Genomic DNA, 22,731 nt, shown 5'->3' with positions numbered 1-22,731 from the left:
GGGGAGGGACTTCCTGGTTCTGCCAGCAGGGTGGGGTTAGAAAGGAGGGAGGGGTTAGAGGAATGGAGGAAGAGAGAGAGGAACTGCATGCAACAGCAAGAGGGAGACAAATAGTTTTGTTCCAAGGTTAGAGCCCTTAACATGGAACAAATGACATAATGAATCTTAAAATGTGAGTTGTTAGAATATATGAAGGGTAACAGTTTCTATGAAGTATGTATGTATCATTATTTTAATGACCTTTATAATGCCTTATAATACACCTATGTGTTGTAATTAATCAATAAGGACTGAGGAGGTGTGGTATATAGTTAATATACAGTACCACAGATAAGGACTGAGGAGGTGTGGTATATAGTTAATATACAGTACCACAGATAAGGACTGAGGAGGTGTGGAATATAGTTAATATACAGTACCACAGATAAGGACTGAGGAGGTGTGGTATATAGTTAATATACAGTACCACAGATAAGGACTGAGGAGGTGTGGTATATAGTTAATATACAGTACCACAGATAAGGACTGAGGAGGTGTGGTATATAGTTAATATACAGTACCACAGATAAGGACTGAGGAGGTGTGGTATATAGTTAATATACAGTACCACAGATAAGGACAGAGGAGGTGTGGTATATAGTTAATATACAGTACCACAGATAAGGACTGAGGAGGTGTGGTATTGTCACGTTCTTAGACAAGACACAACGCAGATTGAGAATTATCTAACATATTCAAAAATGCAATCAAATTTGATTTTATTGGTCACATACACATATTTATCAGATGTTCTTGCGCGTGTAGTGAAATGCTTGTGTTCCTGGCTCCAACAGGGCAGTAATATCTAACAATGCTTGTGTTCCTGGCTCCAACAGGGCAGTAATATCTAACAATGCTTGTGTTCCTGGCTCCAACAGGGCAGTAATATCTAACAATGCTTGTGTTCCTGGCTCCAACAGGGCAGTAATATCTAACAATGCTTGTGTTCCTGGCTCCAACAGGGCAGTAATAATTAACAATGCTTGTGTTCCTGGCTCCAACAGGGCATTAATATCTAACAATGCTTGTGTTTCTGGCTCCAATAGTGCAGTAATATCTAACAATGCTTGTGTTCCTGGCTCCAACAGGGCAGTAATATCTAACAATGCTTGCGTTCCTGGCTCACAGAGGGCAAATCTAAAAAGTAAAATAAAATATTAGGACAAGCATTGATAGATATAGATATATATACTGTTTACTGTGATGTGATGCATAGACAATTTGGAGTACATCTGTAGTATATCTGAAGAATAGTATATGTACAGTAGTAGTTATATAGGACAGGCCTTGACTAGAATACAGTATATACATATGAAGTGGACAGTAGTAGTTAAATAGGACAGGCCTTGACTAGAATACAGTATATACATATGAAGTGGACAGTAGTAGTTATATAGGACAGGCCTTGACTAGAATACAGTATATACATATGAAGTGGACAGTAGTAGTTATATAGGACAGGCCTTGACTAGAATACAGTATATACATATGAAGTGTACAGTAGTAGTTATATAGGACAGGCCTTGACTAGAATACAGTATATACATATGAAGTGGACAGTAGTAGTTATATAGGACAGGCCTTGACTAGAATACAGTATATACATATGAAGTGGACAGTAGTAGTTATATAGGACAGGCCTTGACTAGAATACAGTATATACATATGAAGTGGACAGTAGTAGTTAAATAGGACAGGCCTTGACTAGAATACAGTATATACATATGAAGTAGACAGTAGTAGTTATATAGGACAGGCCTTGACTAGAATACAGTATATACATATGAAGTAGACAGTAGTAGTTATATAGGACAGGCCTTGACTAGAATACAGTATATACATATGAAGTGGACAGTAGTAGTTATATAGGACAGGCCTTGACTAGAATACAGTATATACATATGAAGTGGACAGTAGTAGTTATATAGGACAGGCCTTGACTAGAATACAGTATATACATATGAAGTGGACAGTAACTTCATACAAGAAAGAACCCAGTCATCATCAGAGGATTTGCAGTAACATGTATTATGTTCCAGTGGATGAGAGCAGAGGGTATGAATGTGGGGGGTGTTCATAGACACAACAAAGGCGTGCCGGTGTCCTGTCTGACCGTCCGATGGTTTGTATGTCAAAGCCAATGTTAGAGTTGCGTAAATTGAATCTGGTATCAGGATAAATATAACAATGAGTCACCGATTTTATACTATGTATTTTTTATTAGCTAAGTCATAAATGGCTCACTGTAATACCACGCAGGGCAGAACAGAGAACTGACAAGAGGTACAGTAATACCCAGGATGTAGAACACAGTTATCTATCTGCTGAGGTGATGACTGTAATACCACGCAGGGCAGAACAGAGAACTGACAAGAGGTACAGTAATACCCAGGATGTAGAACACAGTTATCTATCTGCTGAGGTGATGACTGTAATACCACGCAGGGCAGAACAGAGAACTGACAAGAGGTACAGTAATACCCAGGATGTAGAACACAGTTATCTATCTGCTGAGGTGATGACTGTAATACCACGAGGGCAGAACAGAGAACTGACAAGAGGTACAGTAATACCCAGGATGTAGAACACAGTTATCTATCTGCTGAGGTGATGACTGTAATACCACGCAGGGCAGAACAGAGAACTGACAAGAGGTACAGTAATACCCAGGATGTAGAACACAGTTATCTAGCTGCTGAGGTGATGACTGTAATACCACGCAGGGCAGAACAGAGAACTGACAAGAGGTACAGTAATACCCAGGATGTAGAACACAGTTATCTAGCTGCTGAGGTGATGACTGTAATACCACGCAGGGCAGAACAGAGAACTGACAGGATGTACAGTAATACCCAGGATGTAGAACACAGTTATCTATCTGCTGAGGTGATGACTGTAATACCACGCAGGGCAGAACAGAGAACTGACAGGATGTACAGTAATACCCAGGATGTAGAACACAGTTATCTAGCTGCTGAGGTGATGACTGTAATACCACGCAGGGCAGAACAGAGAACTGACAAGAGGTACAGTAATACCCAGGATGTAGAACACAGTTATCTATCTGCTGAGGTGATGACTGTAATACCACGCAGGGCAGAACAGAGAACTGACAGGATGTACAGTAATACCCAGGATGTAGAACACAGTTATCTATCTGCTGAGGTGATGACTGTAATACCACGCAGGGCAGAACAGAGAACTGACAAGAGGTACAGTAATACCCAGGATGTAGAACACAGTTATCTATCTGCTGAGGTGATGACTGTAATACCACGCAGGGCAGAACAGAGAACTGACAAGAGGTACAGTAATACCCAGGATGTAGAACACAGTTATCTATCTGCTGAGGTGATGACTGTAATACCACGCAGGGCAGAACAGAGAACTGACAAGAGGTACAGTAATACCCAGGATGTAGAACACAGTTATCTATCTGCTGAGGTGATGACTGTAATACCACGCAGGGCAGAACAGAGAACTGACAAGAGGTACAGTAATACCCAGGATGTAGAACACAGTTATCTATCTGCTGAGGTGATGACTGTAATACCACGCAGGGCAGAACAGAGAACTGACAAGAGGTACAGTAATACCCAGGATGTAGAACACAGTTATCTATCTGCTGAGGTGATGACTGTAATACCACGCAGGGCAGAACAGAGAACTGACAAGAGGTACAGTAATACCCAGGATGTAGAACACAGTTATCTATCTGCTGAGGTGATGACTGTAATACCACGCAGGGCAGAACAGAGAACTGACAAGAGGTACAGTAATACCCAGGATGTAGAACACAGTTATCTATCTGCTGAGGTGATGACTGTAATACCACGCAGGGCAGAACAGAGAACTGACAGGATGTACAGTAATACCCAGGATGTAGAACACAGTTATCTATCTGCTGAGGTGATGACTGTAATACCACGCAGGGCAGAACAGAGAACTGACAAGAGGTACAGTAATACCCAGGATGTAGAACACAGTTATCTATCTGCTGAGGTGATGACTGTAATACCACGCAGGGCAGAACAGAGAACTGACAAGAGGTACAGTAATACCCAGGATGTAGAACACAGTTATCTATCTGCTGAGGTGATGACTGTAATACCACGCAGGGCAGAACAGAGAACTGACAAGAGGTACGTAAAACAGTGTTGTTATACACATTATGATAGACATAGTTCCAACCCGTCTGTTGGCCTATCACAGTAGAGACTGGGCGTGGTTTAAACTTGCCCAGCCTATTACAGGCGCTCAGGCGGGTCCCCGCCTCTTGGCCTCTTCTTCCTCCCTCCTCGATGTATAGATCCTTACTGTTCTGATATCGCAGCCGAGTTAGAACAGTTGCTCAGTTCCTGCTATTGTGTTGTTCAGTGTTTTTCCATCTCAGTTAAACCTCGTGATGACCACCCCTCCCTGTCACAACTTTGTCAGATACAGCAAGTCACACCATGTGCTCAATATTGTTACATACAAACTGTAGAGGACTGCTAATTCCTATGTAGGTGACATTACATTACTGCTAATTCCTATGTAGGTGACATTACACTACTATAGCTGAGACACATAGTAAAACAGGTTGGGCCCCATACAGGATATCTCTCACACACACACACTCACTGTAATCATCCAGAACACTGTCACAACAGGATACTCCTAGCCACAGGTGCTAGCCGGCAGTTCGGCCACAACTCCCCTGAAGATAGGGACGCATACGCTCTTACACACTGACCCCAGAAGACAGGGACGACGCACATACAGTACACACATAGCTGCCGAGGACACCCAGATAAGACACCCACAGATTGGCAGAAAGCCTAGACTTAGAGACAAACTAGCACACACACATAATCTCCCTCCCAGCCGAACATTGTGTGACTGAAGATAGCGCACACACCAGATCTCCTTTTCAGCTGAACGGGGTGTGACGACCAAGAACAGGCATGGCAGGATTCTACGATGACGGACAGACAACAGAGCCAATGCCGGATGACTACACCCCGAGCCTGATCCAATCCGAAGATCCGATCTCCTAGATATCAACCTACTTTCTGTTGTGTATATGAAGCTTGTACTTACTGTTAGCAAGGTGCCTTTTTTGCTAGTCTCTGATGAGCTAACAGAGGGGCCCGTATATACGCTGTACCAGATATCTCCACTTTGAAATAAACCTGTCGCTTGTCAAACGTATGGTTGCATAACAGCATATTGTGTAACATTACCACGGTTTTATGTTGAAAAATTGCGGAGCCAAGGACAACATACGTTCCTAGATGAAGGTCAGGCAAGAGAGAACAATAACGGTGAACAGAAATACAGAAACCCGCGATGGACCAAACCAAAATATACAACACTTTTACAATCAAGTGTATTTACCATATAGATATGAAAAAGTGTTTGTACACCAAAACATAACATTATCTATGCAGCTGTAATTAAATAAAAAAACACACTGAATTATTATTATTATCAAACTATTAACATCCCCTCTTGACCTATTTGATCTGGTCCTTGTGTGCAACTTGGTGCGTAATCTAGTGGAACAACATCACACTGCTACACACACATCATGAGAACAATGCAGTTTAAAGACATTCACCTTTGGATAAAAGTGTCCTATATCAGTCTGCAGGGAGGCGAGACATCTACCACTATCAGATTAGAGACGTATCAGATTAGAGCCATCAGGGAGACTAGACATCTACCACCCCGCTACCACTATCAGATTAGAGCCATAAGTGAGGCGAGACATCTACCACCCCACCCTACTATCAGATTAGAGCCTTATCAGATTAGAGCCAGAAGGGAGATTAGACATCTACCACCCCTCAGATTAGAGACGTATCAGATTAGAGCCATAAAGGAGACTAGACATCTACCACCCCACTACCACTATCAGATTAGAGAAGTATCAGATTAGAGCCGTAAGGGAGGCGAGACATCTACCACTATCAGATTAGAGCCGTATCAGATTAGAGCCATAAAGGAGACTAGACATCTACCACTATCAGATTAGATCCGTAAGGGAGGCGAGACATCTACCACTATCAGATTAGAGAAGTATCAGATTAGAGCCATCAGGGAGACTAGACATCTACAACTATCAGATTAGAGCCATAAGGGAGACTAGACATCTACCACCCCACTACCACTATCAGATTAGAGCCATAAGGGAGACTAGACATCTACCACCCCACCCTACTATCAGATTAGAGCCTTATCAGATTAGAGCCAGAAGGGAGATTAGACATCTACCACCCCACTACCACTATCAGATTAGAGCCATCAGGGAGACTAGGCATCTACCACCCCACTACCACTCTCAGATTAGAGCCATAAGGGAGACTAGGCATCTACCACCCCACTACTACTATCAGTTTAGAGCCATAAGGGATACTAGACATCTACCACTATCAGATTAGAGCCATGAGGGAGAATAGACATCTACCACTATCAGATTAGAGCCGTAAGGGAGATTAGACATCTACCACCCCACTACCACTATCAGATTAGAGCCATCAGGGAGACTAGGCATCTACCACCCCACTACTACTATCAGTTTATAGCCATAAGGGATACTAGACATCTACCACTATCAGATTAGAGCCATGAGGGAGAATAGACATCTACCACGATTATATTAGAGCTATAAAGGAGACTAGGCATCTACCACCCCACTACCACTATCAGATTAGAGCCGTAAGGGAGACTAGGCATCTACCACTATCAGATTAGAGCCGTAAGGGAGACGAGGCATCTACCACCCTGCTACCACTATCAGTTTAGAGCCATAAGGGAGACTAGACATCTACCACCTGACTACCACTATCAGATTAGAGCCGTAAGGGAGACTAGGCATCTACCGCTATCAGATTAGAGCCATAAGGGAGACTAGACATCTACCACCCCACTACATCTATCAGATTAGAGCCATACGGGAGACTAGACATCTACCACCCCACTACAACTATCAGATTAGAGCCATGAAGGAGACTAGACATCTACCACAATCAGATTAGAGCCGTAAAGGAGACTAGACATCTACCACCCACTACCACTATCAGATTAGAGCCGTAAGGGAGACTAGACATCTACCACCCCACTATCAGATTAGAGCCGTAAGGGAGACTAGACATCTACCACTATCAGATTGGAGCCGTAAAGGAGACTAGACATCTACCACTATCAGATTAGAGCCGTAAGGGAGACTAGATACAGTGGGGCAAAAAAGTATTTAGTCAGCCACCAATTGTGCAAATTCTCCCACTTAAAAAGATGACTGAGGCCTGTAATTTTCATCATACGTACACTTCAACTATGACAGACAAAATGAGAAAAAAATCCAGAAAATCACATTGTAGGATCTTAATGAAGTTATTTGCAAATCATGGTGTAAAATAAGTATTTGGTCAATAACAAAAGTTTATTTCAATACTTTGTTGGCAATGACAGAGGTCAAACGTTTTCTGTAAGTCTTCACAAGGTTTTCACACACTGTTGCTGGTATTTTGGCCCATTCCTCCATGCAGATCTCCTCTAGAGCAGTGATGTTTTGGGTCTGTTTCTGGGCAACACGAACTTTCAACTCCCTCCAACTCCCTTTTCTATGGGGTTGAGATCTGGAGACTGGCTAGGCCACTCCAGGACCTTGAAATGCTTCTTACGAAGCCACTCCTTCGTTGCCCGGGCGGTGTATTTGGGATCATTGTCATGCTGAAAGACCCAGCCACGTTTCATCTTCAATGCCCTTGCTGATGGAAGGAGGTTTTCACTCAAAATCTCACGATACATGGCCCCATTCATTCTTTCCTTTACACGGATCAGTCGTCCTGGTACCTTTGCAGAAAAACAGCCCCAAAGCATGATGTTTCCACCCCATGCTTCACAGTAGGTATGGTGTTCTTTGGATGCAACTCAGCATTCTTTGTCCTCCAAACATGACGAGTTGAGTTTTTACCAAAATGTTCTATTTTGGTTTCATCTGACCATATGACATTCTCCCAATCTTCTTCTGGTTCATCCAAATGCTCTCTAGCAAACTTCAGACTGGCCTGGACATGTACTGGCTTAAGCAGGGGACACGTCTGGCACTGCAGGATTTGAGTCCCTGGCGGCGTAGTGTGTTACTGATGGTAGGCTTTGTTACTTTGGTCCCAGCTCTCTGCAGGTCATTCACTAGGTTCCCCCGTGTGGTTCTGGGATTTTTGCTCACCGTTCTTGTGATCATTTTGACCTTATGGGTGAGATTTTTGCGTGGAGCCCCAGATCGAGGGAGATTATCAGTGGTCTTGTATGTCTTCCATTTCCTAATAATTGCTCCCACAGTTGATTTCTTCAAACCAAGCTGCTTACCTATTGCAGATTCAGTCTTCCCAGCCTGGTGCAGGTCTACCATTTTGTTTCTGGTGTCCTTTGACAGCTCTTTGGTCTTGGCCATAGTGGTGTTTGGAGTGTGACTGTTTGAGGTTGTGGACAGGTGTCTTTTATGCTGATAACAGGTTCAAACAGGTGCCATTAATACAGGTAACGAGTGGAGGACAGAGGAGCCTCTTAAAGAAGAAGTTACAGGTCTGTGAGAGCCAGACATCTTGCTTGTTTGTAGGTGACCAAATACTTATTTTCCACCATAATTTGCAAATAAATAAAACTATGTAACTACTACTGTCCACTTCATATGTATATACTGTATTCTAGTCAAGGCCTGTCCTATTTAACTACTACTGTCCACTTCATATGTATATACTGTATTCTAGTCAAGTCCTGTCCTATATAACTACTACTGTCTACTTCATATGTATATACTGTATTCTAGTCAAGGCCTGTCCTATCTAACTACTACTGTCCACATCATATGTATATACTGTATTCTAGTCAAGGCCTGTCCTATATAACTACTACTGTCCACATCATATGTATATACTGTATTCTAGTCAAGGCCTGTCCTATATAACTACTACTGTCCACTTCATATGTATATACTGTATTCTAGTCAAGGCCTGTCCTATATAACTACTACTGTCCACTTCATATGTATATACTGTATTCTAGTCAAGGCCTGTCCTATTTAACTACTACTGTCCACTTCATATGTATATACTGTATTCTAGTCAAGGCCTGTCCTATTTAACTACTACTGTCCACTTCATATGTATATACTGTATTCTAGTCAAGGCATGTCCTATTTAACTACTACTGACACAAGCATTGTTAGATATTACTGCCCTGTTGGAACAAGGAACACAAGCATTGTTAGATATATAACTATATACCACACCTCCTCAGTCCTTATCTGTGGTACTGTATATTAACTATATACCACACCTCCTCAGTCCTTATCTGTGGTACTGTATATTAACTATATACCACACCTCCTCAGTCCTTATCTGTGGTACTGTATATTAACTATATACCACACCTCCTCAGTCCTTATCTCTGGTACTGTATATTAACTATATTCCACACCTCCTCAGTCCTTATCTGTGGTACTGTATATTAACTATATACCACACCTCCTCAGTCCTTATCTGTGGTACTGTATATTAACTATATACCACACCTCCTCAGTCCTTATCTGTGGTACTGTATATATTAACTATATACCACACCTCCTCAGTCCTTATCTGTGGTACTGTATATTAACTATATACCACACCTCCTCAGCCCTTATCTGTGGTACTGTATATTAACTATATACCACACCTCCTCAGTCCTTATCTGTGGTACTGTATATTAACTATATACCACACCTCCTCAGTCCTTATCTGTGGTACTGTATATTAACTATATACCACACCTCCTCAGTCCTTATCTGTGGTACTGTATATTAACTATATACCACACCTCCTCAGTCCTTATCTGTGGTACTGTATATTAACTATATACCACACCTCCTCAGTCCTTATCTGTGGTACTGTATATTAACTATATACCACACCTCCTCAGGCCTTATTGATTAATTACAACACATAGGTGTATTATAAGGCATTATAAAGGTCATTAAAGTAATGATACACACATACTTCATAGAAACTGTTACCCTTCATATATTCTAACAACTCACATTTTAAGATTAATTATGTCATTTGTTCCATGTTAAGGGCTCTAACCTTGGAACAAAACTATTTGTCTCCCTCTTGCTGTTGCATGCAGTTCCTCTCTCTCTTCCTCCATTCCTCTAACCCCTCCCTCCCTCTAACCCCACCCCGCTGGCAGAACCAGGAAGTCCCTCCCCTTCCCACAAACTCTCTTCTGAGGAAACGAAACTGATCTGAGTCTCTGTGTCGTCTGTCTGTGAGAGAGTGAACAACCGTCCAAATGGCTCAACAGGGAGTTCTGCTGGACCAGGACCAGTTCTGTTGTTCTGTCTGTCTAGATCTACTGAAGGAGCCGGTCACTACTATCTGTGGACACAGTTACTGTAGGAGCTGTATTGAGGGCTGCTGGGATCAGGATGTCCTGAAAGGGGTCTATAGCTGTCCTCAGTGCAGAGAGACCTTCACTCCAAGGCCTAATCTGAGGAAAAATAACATGTTGGCTGAGCTGGTGGAGAAACTGAGGAAGGCAGGACTCCAGGCTGCTCCCCCTCCTGCTCTGTACTATGCTGGACCTGGAGATGTTGTGTGTGATTTCTGCACTGGGACCAGAAAGCAGAAAGCCCTCATGTCCTGTCTGGTGTGTCTGGCCTCTTACTGTGAGATTCACCTCCAACCTCACTATGAATTTCCTGGTTTCAAGAAGCACAAGCTGGTCAAAGCCACCGCACAACTACAGGAGAAGATCTGCTCTCATCATGACAAACTGCTGGAGGTTTACTGTCGTACCGATCAGCAGTGTATCTGTTATCTGTGTACAATGGATGAACATAAAGGCCATGATACAGTGTCAGCTGCAGCAGAGAGGACTGAGAAACAGGTAAGACCAGAACAACTTGTTGGTGACTGTCTGATAAACAAGGAATTAAAGAGACAGTAGGAACTAAATCTGTTTCAATATGAGATCATTATATTATATACAATATGAAATGGATCCACACATATGAACACAAACCTTGAGTATATAGATATGTTAACCCAGATTCTCCAAATGTATTACCATTTTCTAAAGTCAAACACTATTATCATTTTGAATGGCCTTTTATGAGTCCAAAGTTCAGTCTCAACCCCTTGATACATGTAGGCCTACCATAAAAACTATAATCATTCACATAGCAACATAATATAATATTGTAAAGGGACTTCCTCAGGATTGTCGACCTTCCTCTCTATGGGTCCTATGTCACATTACTATACTATTGATCTACTGGACCAATAAAGCTTGATAGCTCATTGAAGAGTGATTCTCCACAGAGGCAGCTGGGGATGAGTCAGCAGAAGGTCCAGCAGAGATTCCAGGAGAGAGAGAAGGAGCTGAAGGAGCTCCAACAGGCTGTGGAGTCTTTCAAGGTGAGTATTGTTGACCAGAGGAGACACAATTTCACTTCTCTCCTCCAGTCAGAGAGAGAGAGAGAGGGGCCCCTATCCAATCCCACTGACCCCACTGTTGGGAACAGGCTGTCTGGACCCCTTTCAGAGAATAGACTGGTTCATGCAACTGACTGGGCTGCCTCATCACATAACCATGAATAACCATGAGTGACTCATGTCCCCTATACATTAAAATGGAACTGTCTCTCTCTCAATTGAATTAAATTCATAGGGCTTTATTGGCATGGAAATATATGTTTACATTGCCAAAGCAAGTGAAATAGACAATAAACAAAAGTGAAATAAACAATCAGAAATGAACAGTAAACATTACACTTGGAAGTGATTTGGGGATGGGGGAGGGTCTATTAGAAGTTAGTAGGACTTTTATTTTTCAGAAGTACTGAGTTAGGAGGATTTAGAGTGGTGTAAACCGTGATTGAACACACTCCAGCACAGTAGGTGGCGCCATGCACCTTTAACGTTGGTTTGAGGACCTCCATTATATCATAGAAGAAGAAGTTGGTCTGTGAGGGTTTTGTTGTTCCTGAGAGAGCTACTATTCAGAACTCTTTTGGTTTTCAAGTATTTTCAGAATGTATTAAAGCCAAAGCTAAAGCTTCCTAAACAATTCAATATATCAGTCAATATATTTTCTCTGTGATTTATTTTCTCTCCGTTCCATCGCATCTTATCCGTCTTACCGGGCGGGCACTAGGACCCGGGGGAGGCTGCTGCTGCAGAGGCTGCTGCACCGCTCGTGACTGTCAGTCCTCCTTGTAGCTCATTGGTTAAGCTGTGGCTCGAGCCTGTTAACAGTTAACGGCCAGGAAACGGCTCTGACAGGACACATTCATGTCGAGGCAGTGATGTGAATGTGTGGTAAGTTACAATAGAGAGAGAGAGTTTTCACTACTATAGACTTTGGTCATAATCAAAGCTTTGTTAACCAATAGGTTTTTATGTGAGGCCGCCTGTAAGTTACAGTGTAACAGACGTTACTAACGGTAACGGTGTCTTTAAATTCGACATAAGTTATGTGGCGATGATATCTAGTTAACGTTGTATTTAATGTAGTGTTGACCTGACTAGATCATAAAGGAACAATTGTCCAGACAGAGGATTGAGTTACGAATTGACGGTTTATTAGCAACTTTACACCGGCTACTGTTTGGCCTTAGCTCACGCCAAATAAATGAAAGACGCCCCACAAGCCAATCGGGACCTTCTCTTGTGAAGCCCAGACGTAAGAGGGAGAACAAAGGCTGAACCTTAACTTCCAATGTGCCCCTCCAGGCTATCCGCCAACCACCAGGATGCCGGCATCAGAACATCCCAGGCATTCCTGTGATTGGCAGATAGCAGGTTGATTGGCATGTCGGTGAACACTGGGAACTATAAACCAGACAGCAGACAATATCTACACGTTGTGCGGGTTTAATGTAGTTTTACTATCTGTGCCAGGCTATAAATGACACAGATAATATCTAGTTAACGTTGTATTTAATGTAGTTTTACTATCTGTGCCAGGCTATAAATGACACAGATAATATCTAGTTAACGTTGTATTTAATGTAGTTTTTACTATCTGTGCCAGGCTATAAATGACACAGATAATATCTAGTTAACGTTGTATTTAATGTAGTTTTACTATCTGTGCCAGGCTATAAATGACACAGATAATATCTAGTTAAGAGGTTATTTTTTAATGTGATAAATGACACAGATAATATTAGTTAACTATTTGTGCCAGGCTATAAATGACACAGATAATATCTAGTTAACGTTGTATTTAATGTAGTTTTACCTGTCTGTGCCAGGCTATAAATGACACAGATAATATCTGTTAACGTTGTATTTAATTGTATCTGTGCCAGGCTATAAATGACACAGATAATATCTAGTTAACGTTGTATTTAATTGATCACAGCTTTCTGCTTTCCATGTAGAGTTTTGGTAAAAACATTACATTTGATTATTTTGTCAGTAATGCTGAGGTGTTCTGTACCTGTCTGTCCAGGAGGAGGAGATAGAGCAGGACCAAGAGGTGTTCTGTACCTGTCTGTCCAGGAGGGAGGAGAGAGAGCAGGACCAAGAGGTGTTCTGTACCTGTCTGTCCAGGAGGGAGGAGAGTAGAGCAGGACCAAGAGGTGTTCTGTACCTGTCTGTCCAGGAGGGAGGAGAGTAGAACAGGACCAAGAGGTGGACCTGGCAGAGTTCTGACTCAGAGGCAGAGAACCTGAACCTACTGTCTTTCTCTGTCTCCTCCTCTGTCTCTCTCTCTGTCTTCTGTCTCTGTGATATCTCTTAACTCTCTGTCTCTGTCTATTCATCTCTCTCTCTGTCTGTCTCTCTCTCTCTCTGTCCCTCTCTCTGTCTCTCTCTCTCTGTCTCTGTCCTCTGTCTCTCTCTGTGTCTCTGCTCTCTCTCTCTCTCTGTCTTTCCTCTCTGTCTGTCTCTCTGTCTCTCTCTCTGTCTCTCTGTTCTGCCCCTCTTTCTCTCTCTGTCTCTGTCTCTGTCTCGTCTCTGTCTCTGTCTCTGTCTCTGTCTCTCTGTCTCTGTCCTTCTCTCTCTCTCTCCTCTCTCTGTCCAGTCAGTAGTGGAGGACTGTGATCAGATCTCTCTGAGCTGATCCGCTCCATTGAGAGAAGGAGCCTGAGGTGAAGGAGCTGATCAGTCTTCCAGAGGAGGCTCAAGTGAGTCAAGCTGAAGGACTCCTGGAGCAACTGAAGCAGGAGATAGCTGAGCTGAGGAAGAGAAGCACTGAGCTGGAGCAGCTCTCACACACAGAGGATCACATCCATTTCCTCCAGGTAACTAAACTGTCTTGTTACATGTCCAGAAATTAACTTCATGGGAAACTATTCATCTCAATCATTATGTTGTCCTGTCTGCTTTGTCTCTCTCTCTCCAGAGTTATCAGTCTCTCTCTCTCCAGAGGTATCAGTCTCTCTCCAGTATCAGTGTATCTTCAGACTTACCCAGCATCGTTGTCCGTCCTTCAGTACTTTGGAGATGTGAGTAAGACTGTGTCTGAACTGAGAGAGAAACTAGAAGACTTCCTTAAAGGAGAATGGACCAAGATCTCCACTACAGGTGTGTTGAAAACAATAAGAACATCAACTTTAGACCATTGAAAGTTCCCTACTAGTCATATACATGTGGAATATGGTCTGATGATAACATTCCTCTCTCTGTCAATGTGTTTGTGTGTCTGTAGTGAATATAGTGGATGTTGTACTGCCTCCAGAGCCCAAGACCAGAGAACAGTTGTTACAATGTGAGTCTCTTTATTGTGAAGTAACTAACAGTCTCTTTTACTGACACTCCTAACAATCCCTCTAGAAATATATAGCAATAGTAGATCTAATCAAAGACAGGGGTATCTATCTGACTCATATTTCTCTGATTTGATCTCTGCTGGGCTCTAATCAAAGACAGGGTAGATACAGTATCTGACTTAACTTATTGTTCTGACTCCCCTCATTGGTCTCTGCTCTTCTCCCAGATTCCTGTCAGCTCACACTGGACCCAAACACAGCAGGCAGAAAGGTGACACACCTCTCTCTGTCTGAAGGGAACAGAAAGGTGACCTATACATGCCAAGTCCAACCATATCCTGTCCATCCAGACAGATTCACCAACTAGTGGCAGGTTCTGTGTAGAGAGGGTCTGTCTGGATGCTGTTACTGGGAGGTGGAGAGGACTGGTGGTGTTATTACAGCAGTCTCATATAAAGACATCAGCAGAACAAGGACAGATGGTGGATTTGGATCCAATAACAAGTCCTGGAGTTTACATTACTATAGTGATGGTTATTGTTTCAGACACAATAATGTTGTGACTAAAGTATCAGGCCCTCAGTCCTCCAGAGTAGGAGTGTACCTGGATCACAAGGCAGGTACTCTGTCCTTCTACAGTGTCTCTGACACAATGACCCTCCTCCACAGAGTCCAGACCACATTCACTCAGCCCCTCTATCCTGGGTTTTGGCTCTATGATTATAATGTAGGAGGTACTGCTGAGCTGGTTAAACTGTAAACTGATTTGTTACTAATTCAAATTCAATCCAATGTTTTAATCTTGTACATTTCCCTGAATCATGATGTCTGGTGTTGATGTATATTGGTTGTCATTCAGAACCATTGATATGTTTTCTCAGTTGGTTCTCTGTCTCTATGTAATTCTCCTCAGTATCATTGATCAGCTTGTTGGCTCGGTCCTAATTGATGTGTTCTCTGTCACCTGGAGCTGCATGGAAAATGGTCCAGGAACTAAAGGACAATTCAGGACTAGTCAGCCCACTACAAGCTGGTATCACTTACTTTCTACTAAACTATATGGTCTGGTTTCCCAGACATAGATGAATCCTAGTCGTGGACTAAACAGTATGTTCAATGTAGATGTCCAGGAAACCGGCCCTAAATGTGTCATCTTTCATCCTCCCATAATGCTCAGTCCAGCAACATTAAACCTGTCCAGCAGGTGGTGCTATTAACCGAACAATAAAACCAGCAGATATCTTGACTTGCCACTCAGTATATCAGTAATGTTCAGAATAGTACATTAATATCATTGGAGATTGATGGTCTTTTTAATCCACTATCCAGAGTCAGGAACAGATAAAGTTAGGTATGCTTCTATTCAGTGATTAAAAATGATTTATGGTGATGGGAAATAATAAAAAACACTCAACTTCATCTAGTAATAGTTTTCCTTTGTTATTTATTCCAAGGTGTGTCTTTAACTTGTAAATGTATTGTGTGGAGGTGAGCTAGTGGTGTGGCTGATAGAATAGAATGAAAAGGGAGGAGGAGGAAGAGGGAGGAGTGAAGGGCTGTTCAAGAAACCAGATGAGGAAGAGGAAGATGTTCAGGGGAATTACTGTCTCTGTTCCAAATGGTTCCCTATTCCCTACGTAGTGCACTACGGTGCTTCTGACCAGGTCTAATGTAGTGTTCTACGTAGGGAATAGGGTGTAGATTTATTACAATATCATGCTTTAGTGTTTGGCACAGAAATATATTAGATCTCAAAGCCCCCCACTTCCTGTCTGTCATCCCCCAGTTCTGTTAAGACTTCCTCTCATTGAACTGGGCCTCATTCTAAATGGTAATTTTGTATTGATAGTCCATACTGGTCTTTACTATGGTTCTACATACAGTACCTGTATTGATAGTCCATACTGGTCTTTACTATGGTTCTACATACAGTATCTGTATTGATAGACCATACTGGTCTTTACTATGGTTCTACATACAGTATCTGTATTGATAGTCCATACTGGTCTTTACTATGGTTCTACATACAGTATCTGTATTGATAGTCCATACTGGTCTTTACTATGGTTCTACATACAGTACCTGTATTGATAGTCCATACTGGTCTTGACTATGAATCTACATACAGTATCTGTATTGATAGTCCATACTGGTCTTTACTGAGGTGCCGTTCCCCTCACAGCTCCGTAGGCAAGGACCATGGTCTTGTAGCGGATGCGAGCTTCAACTGGAAGCCAGTGGAGAGAGCGGAGGAGCGGGGTGACGTGAGAGAACTTGGGAAGGTTGAACACCAGACGGGCTGCGGCGTTCTGGATGAGTTGTAGGGGTTTAATGGCCTGTGCCAGATTTTCCAACGAGAGATAATGAAACCCCCTTTTCTGGAAAAGAAATTGTACATTTCGTTAGCATTCACTATGTTACATATTAATCAGCAAGCCAAAATGTATTAATTATAAACCAAACATGATAATTGTAAATCCACTGTCTTTACTCTCATCATTAAATGTTTGTTTCAACCCACCAACGTTTATGTATCTTTTATTCAGTCCTATTCTCCATAACCACCACAATGTTCATGAACTAACTGAAAACATGTCCACTTCATTTTAGGTTTAGTAACCCCTTTGCTAATTCCTCATTATCCCTCCACCCCTTTCCTACATTCTAGAAATCTATTTCAGAATAAAACCACATCAAATTTAAATGTATTTCAGAATAAAACCACATCAAATTTAAATGTATTTCAGAATAAAACCACATCAAATGTAAATCTATTTCAGAATTAAACCACATACAACATCTCATGAGATCAAAACAACAAGGCTTTCTGAGTTAACAAGGAGTGTTTGGCCATTTAAATGTGTTCCCTTTAGAATCCCTTCCCCTGGCATTTCAGCAAGATTCTTCATCCCAAAATACGTTTTCCTGTGATCCCTGGCCTCTACTAAAACGTTGGGTAAGACGTGATCTCATACAACATCCTTCACATAGAATCTGTAACCTCTATGAACCACTATGAATCGAACCGAGGCGATACACCGATATGTGACATTTCCTCTCCTGCTGCTCTCAAAAGGATTTGTTGTTGCTCTTTTGAAAAAGATGCAAACTCAGGTATAGCGTCATTTCCTTCGAATGCAGCAGGTTCCAGTCCCACTTTACACTCCCTTCTCCAATGACCAATAGCCCCTAAAACAGGACTCTGTCTCCCTACGCTGTGATGTCTTTACACTCCCCTTTCCAATGACCAATAGCCCCTAAAACAGGACTCTGTCTCCCTACGCTGTGATGTCTTTACACTCCCTTCTCCAATGACCAATAGCCCCTAAAACAGGACTCTGTCTCCCTACGCTGTGATGTCTTTACACTCCCTTTTCCAATGACCAAATAGCCCCACCCCTAAAACAGGACCCAGTATTTTTGTAGCTAAGTAAGTGGAGGTTCTGCCAACCATTCCATCTTCTTCCTGTCTGACTTTTCATTCTTTCTTCAACATTCCTCCAGTTTTCTTTATACTTTCCAACAATCCTTCTGCTTTGAACATGTTTAGCACCTCGTGTTCTCTTTTATTGATCCTTTTCTCTCCTGTCTCACTTGTTTTATGTGTTTTTATTAGAGTTTCCATTTCCTCACATACTGAGACATCAAATGTTCCCTCCTCTGACCATTTAGTGCCCATTTTCCTGCTGTGTTTTCCCATTTCTAAACATTTCTATTAGTTCTTCCTTACATAGGGGACGCCTGGCGCCCAGAATTTATCCTGCTGTTTTACTCATTTTTGCAGCCTGTATTTGTGGTCTTCCTTACCGTCAGTCTCAGTTGTATTCCTTTTTCTGTGTCAGGTCTGCTAGTTACTAGTGTTGTCTTTAATATTAGTCTACTGACAGTTTATATTTGTATTATTGCTGCTCTTTCATTTATTAACTTCCTTATTTGTTCTAATGTTACTGATATTCTTGTTTCCGGGTTTATTTGTCTGTTTATTCCTTTAACTTCCTGCGATATTCCTATTTATTTTGCTCCCTAGTTTCGTTTTCTTGTGCTTTTCACTTTATTAAAACCTCTCTGTTTCTCTCGTTGTTAGATTTCTCCCTCCTGGTCCAGGGCCAAACCTTCCTAACAGTCCGTTAAGTCCTGGATGTCTTGACGCTGTTCCCTTCTTTAAATAATACACACCTTCTATTATTAACTTATCATTCGCTAATTGATTCGCGTGCGACAATATCACTCATCTCTCAAACATTGTTTGATGATCTCAAAATGGCTTTGAAAACATAGGTTAAAAGTGGAACGATGTGACACTACACTTCAAGGCATCACTCAGACTACCTTGCCTCTCACATTGAGTGTCATGCTGAAACTACACTTCAAGGACGTATCGCTCGTTCACTCTGTGTATGTTACCAGCCTCAAAACTGTACCCCTGCTTGGAGCAGACTTGATGGATCGGTTACTCCCATTGATGGATTGGAAAACCAACCAGGTCACAGGCCACCGTGCCTTCTCCACTGACCACACTGTCTTCCCCTAACGCTAACTGCAACGCAGTCAATCACGAGGGGTATCTGTCGAAAGCACCTCTTGGGAAAAATACATTTAGAAACCTCTTAGGGCAGAATCCAATCCAAGGAGATATTACGATATCTCGACACATTCCATCAGCCAACTTGATTGACCATCCTTTTCATGATTTTAAGCCAGCTGTCTCTGTGAATGAGCTTACCTCCTCCTTGCAGTCGTGCAATACGGTAATTGAGATGAACTTCTCTTGCCCTTCGGACACTTCCGCAAGCACTGCGGCGGTCTCAGCAAGAAAAACATTGATGCGCAGAGTATACTCTACTTCGATGATACACCTTCCGCTTTGTTGGGGACTGTCAACCTTTAAAATGTCACTAATGGCGTCAGTCCAGCAACTGACCCGATGACTCCCACTGGTGAAACACTTTGCGATATCACAGACCGATATCCTCGTCTCAGTTCACACGGACGCGCTGGTGACTGACAGACCTCGACAGCCACTGAGCGTTTTGAAGCACAAACACCAGGAGATTTGGTTGAAAGGTTACAGCCATTCTCATAACGTGGCCGCTGACAACTCGTACATAGGGTGCAACCTTTTCGTTTGCGCCTCGGGCACCAACACCACCCGCTGGTGGGGGGGTCCCGAGACACAAAGGGGGGGAATAGTAGCCCAGACCCATGATGAGCCTCATCGAGGCCGGTGGGGGGTCGAGACTACGGACAACACCGTACGAGGCCATCAGAGCATAAATCAAATTTAGTTGTAAACTCCCCTATGAGAACAGTGAGGAGCAGACAGGCCCCTAGACGGGGATTATCTTAGAACACATCTAAAATAGTACTGAGGTGTACCACACTGGTCGTAAAGGACGTCCAGTGGACTTGTCCACCTCCAAAACAAATCACAACAATAATCATTCCTTGCCATGTGCAGGTTCAACTACAATACAACTAGTAAAATGCTCCAATCATGTGTTCCGGTAGTATAATATTTCAGAATAAATCGGTAGGATAACTGGTCCCTTTGAGCACCAGTACCAATACCAGCGACAGTCAGTCCAGCTACAATCAGTAGAAGATTAGAGACCTAACCAATCAAATTACCCTTGACAACAGCGACATAGGAGTCACTCAGAGTGCAACACGTGGAAGGGAATCTCCAGTCTTCCAATGGTTAACACACATATATGGTTTGGCCAGTGCCAATGACTTCCCATTCATTTTTGTCCATTTCAGGGGGGTGTTCCCTTACAATGGTTAATACACATGTCACTAATAAATAGAACCCTCCATTCAGGAGGAAAATTATTAGAACCACGATCACAACACCTATGACTGGTCCAATACTTAACCTCTTGAAACTAGGGGGCACTATTTTCATTTCTGGAAAAATAATATTCCCAAAGTAAACGGGCTATTTCTCAGGACCAGATGCTAGAATATGCATATAATTGACAGCTTAGGATAGAAAACACTCTAAAACACTCCAAAACTGTAAAAACAAACCTGTAAAAATATGTTCTGTGAGTATAACAGAACTGATATTGCAGCCTGAGAAAAATCCAATCAGGAAGTGACTCTTATTTTGAAACCCCTGTGTTCCTATGCATCCCTATTGCCCATTGAAAGGGATATCAACCGGATTCCTTTTTCTATGGCTTCCCTGATGTGTCTACAGCCACTAGACATAGTTTCAGGCTTTTATTTTGAAAAATGAGCGTGAACGACGTTATTTTTCCAAACATAAAAATAGCTTCAAGAGCTTAAGGGTCCAAGCAAAATACCAGCCTTGGTAAATAAAGTTGAACGTTTACTTCTAGGCCTTTGACTCTACAGCACTCACCAGTTTTCTTCCCAGAAGTCCATAGGTCATCCCTGTAGACTGCCAGAACTAGTGCCTTCCAGCTGTAAACTTACCACATAGTTATCAACTTAGGATGGTGCCTAAGCAACACACTAATTAGGAAAGCCCTAGATATGGCATTAGAGACAATGTCCTGATAGTCATTTTGCCAGAACATTGGACGTATATAGAGTATAGTCCAATTAGATTAACTATATTTTGTGTAACTTTTGTAGGGGGGGATCCCTATCCGGACACCCACGGCCCATCCTTGTGGCGGCATGCCCCGCTGTCAGAGAGGCTACCAAGGTAAACCACCAGAAGGGGGGACTGCAACAACCAAACCAGGAAATCCCCTGGCCCTTGCTGGGGAACATTGCAGCGTCCAGGGAACCTACCAAGGTACACCAGTAGAAGGGACCGCAACAGCGATCACCAACCAGGACATCAACTGCCATCCTTGTGGTGGACTGCTCTGCTTTCAGAGAAGCCTACCAAGTACAACCACCAGAGGGGACTGCAGCGATGATCTACAAACAGGACATCACGTGTTCATGATTTTATGTTGATTCTTAACTTGCAGGACAAACAACAAGTGTAACTCTGTGTTGTCTGTTCACACTGCTATGCTTTATCTTGGCCAGGTCGCAGTTGTAAATGAGAACTTGTTCTCAACTAGCCTACCTGGTTAAATAAAGGTGTTCTCAACTAGCCTACCTGGTTAAATAAAGGTGTTCTCAACTAGCCTACCTGGTTAAATAAAGGTGTTCTCAACTAGCCTACCTGGTTAAATAAAGGTGTTCTCAACTAGCCTACCTGGTTAAATAAAGGTGTTCTCAACTAGCCTACCTGGTTAAATAAAGGTGTTCTCAACTAGCCTACCTGGTTAAATAAAGGTGTTCTCAACTAGCCTACCTGGTTAAATAAAGGTGTTCTCAACTAGCCTACCTGGTTAAATAAAAAGGTGTTCTCAACTAGCCTACCTGGTTAAATAAAGGTGTTCTCAACTAGCCTACCTGGTTAAATAAAGGTGTTCTCAACTAGCCTACCTGGTTAAATAAAAGGTGTTCTCAACTAGCCTACCCTGGTTAAATAAAGGTGTTCTCAACTAGCCTACCTGGTTAAATAAAGGTGTTCTCAACTAGCCTACCTGGTTAAATAAAGGTGTTCTCAACTAGCCTACCTGGTTAAATAAAGGTGTTCTCAACTAGCCTACCTGGTTAAATAAAGGTGTTCTCAACTAGCCTACCTGGTTAAATAAAGGTGTTCTCAACTAGCCTACCTGGTTAAATAAAGGTGTTCTCAACTAGCCTACCTGGTTAAATAAAGGTGTTCTCAACTAGACTACCTGGTTAAATAAAGGTGTTCTCAACTAGACTACCTGGTTAAATAAAGGTGTTCTCAACTAGACTACCTGGTTAAATAAAGGTGAAATATTTTTTTTTTTTAAAAACAAGCAGCAACATGAACAGCAGCAACATGAACAGCAACAACATGAACAGCAGCAACATGAACAGCAGCAACATGAACAGCAACAACATGAACAGCAACAACATGAACAACAGCAACATCAACAGCA

At 42.3% G+C, this 22,731-nt stretch overlaps 1 long non-coding RNA gene and 1 pseudogene across 1 annotated transcript; both read left to right on the top strand.

The window, feature by feature from the left end:
- The first annotated feature begins 10,157 nt into the window (after positions 1-10,157).
- On the top strand, positions 10,158-11,597 carry LOC135561373 (E3 ubiquitin/ISG15 ligase TRIM25-like; annotated as a pseudogene).
- Positions 11,598-14,572: 2,975 nt separating this feature from the next.
- LOC135561372 (uncharacterized) lies at positions 14,573-15,052 on the top strand. Its single transcript, XR_010459389.1, has 3 exons — positions 14,573-14,600; positions 14,725-14,784; positions 15,013-15,052. It is a non-coding gene; the product is annotated as an uncharacterized LOC135561372 (long non-coding RNA).
- The last annotated feature ends 7,679 nt before the right edge of the window (positions 15,053-22,731 follow it).

The sequence above is a fragment of the Oncorhynchus nerka genome, linkage group LG17 (genome assembly GCF_034236695.1).
Source record: "Oncorhynchus nerka isolate Pitt River linkage group LG17, Oner_Uvic_2.0, whole genome shotgun sequence".
Lineage (NCBI taxonomy): Eukaryota > Metazoa > Chordata > Actinopteri > Salmoniformes > Salmonidae > Oncorhynchus > Oncorhynchus nerka.
This window is presented reverse-complemented; position numbering and strand designations above follow the sequence as displayed.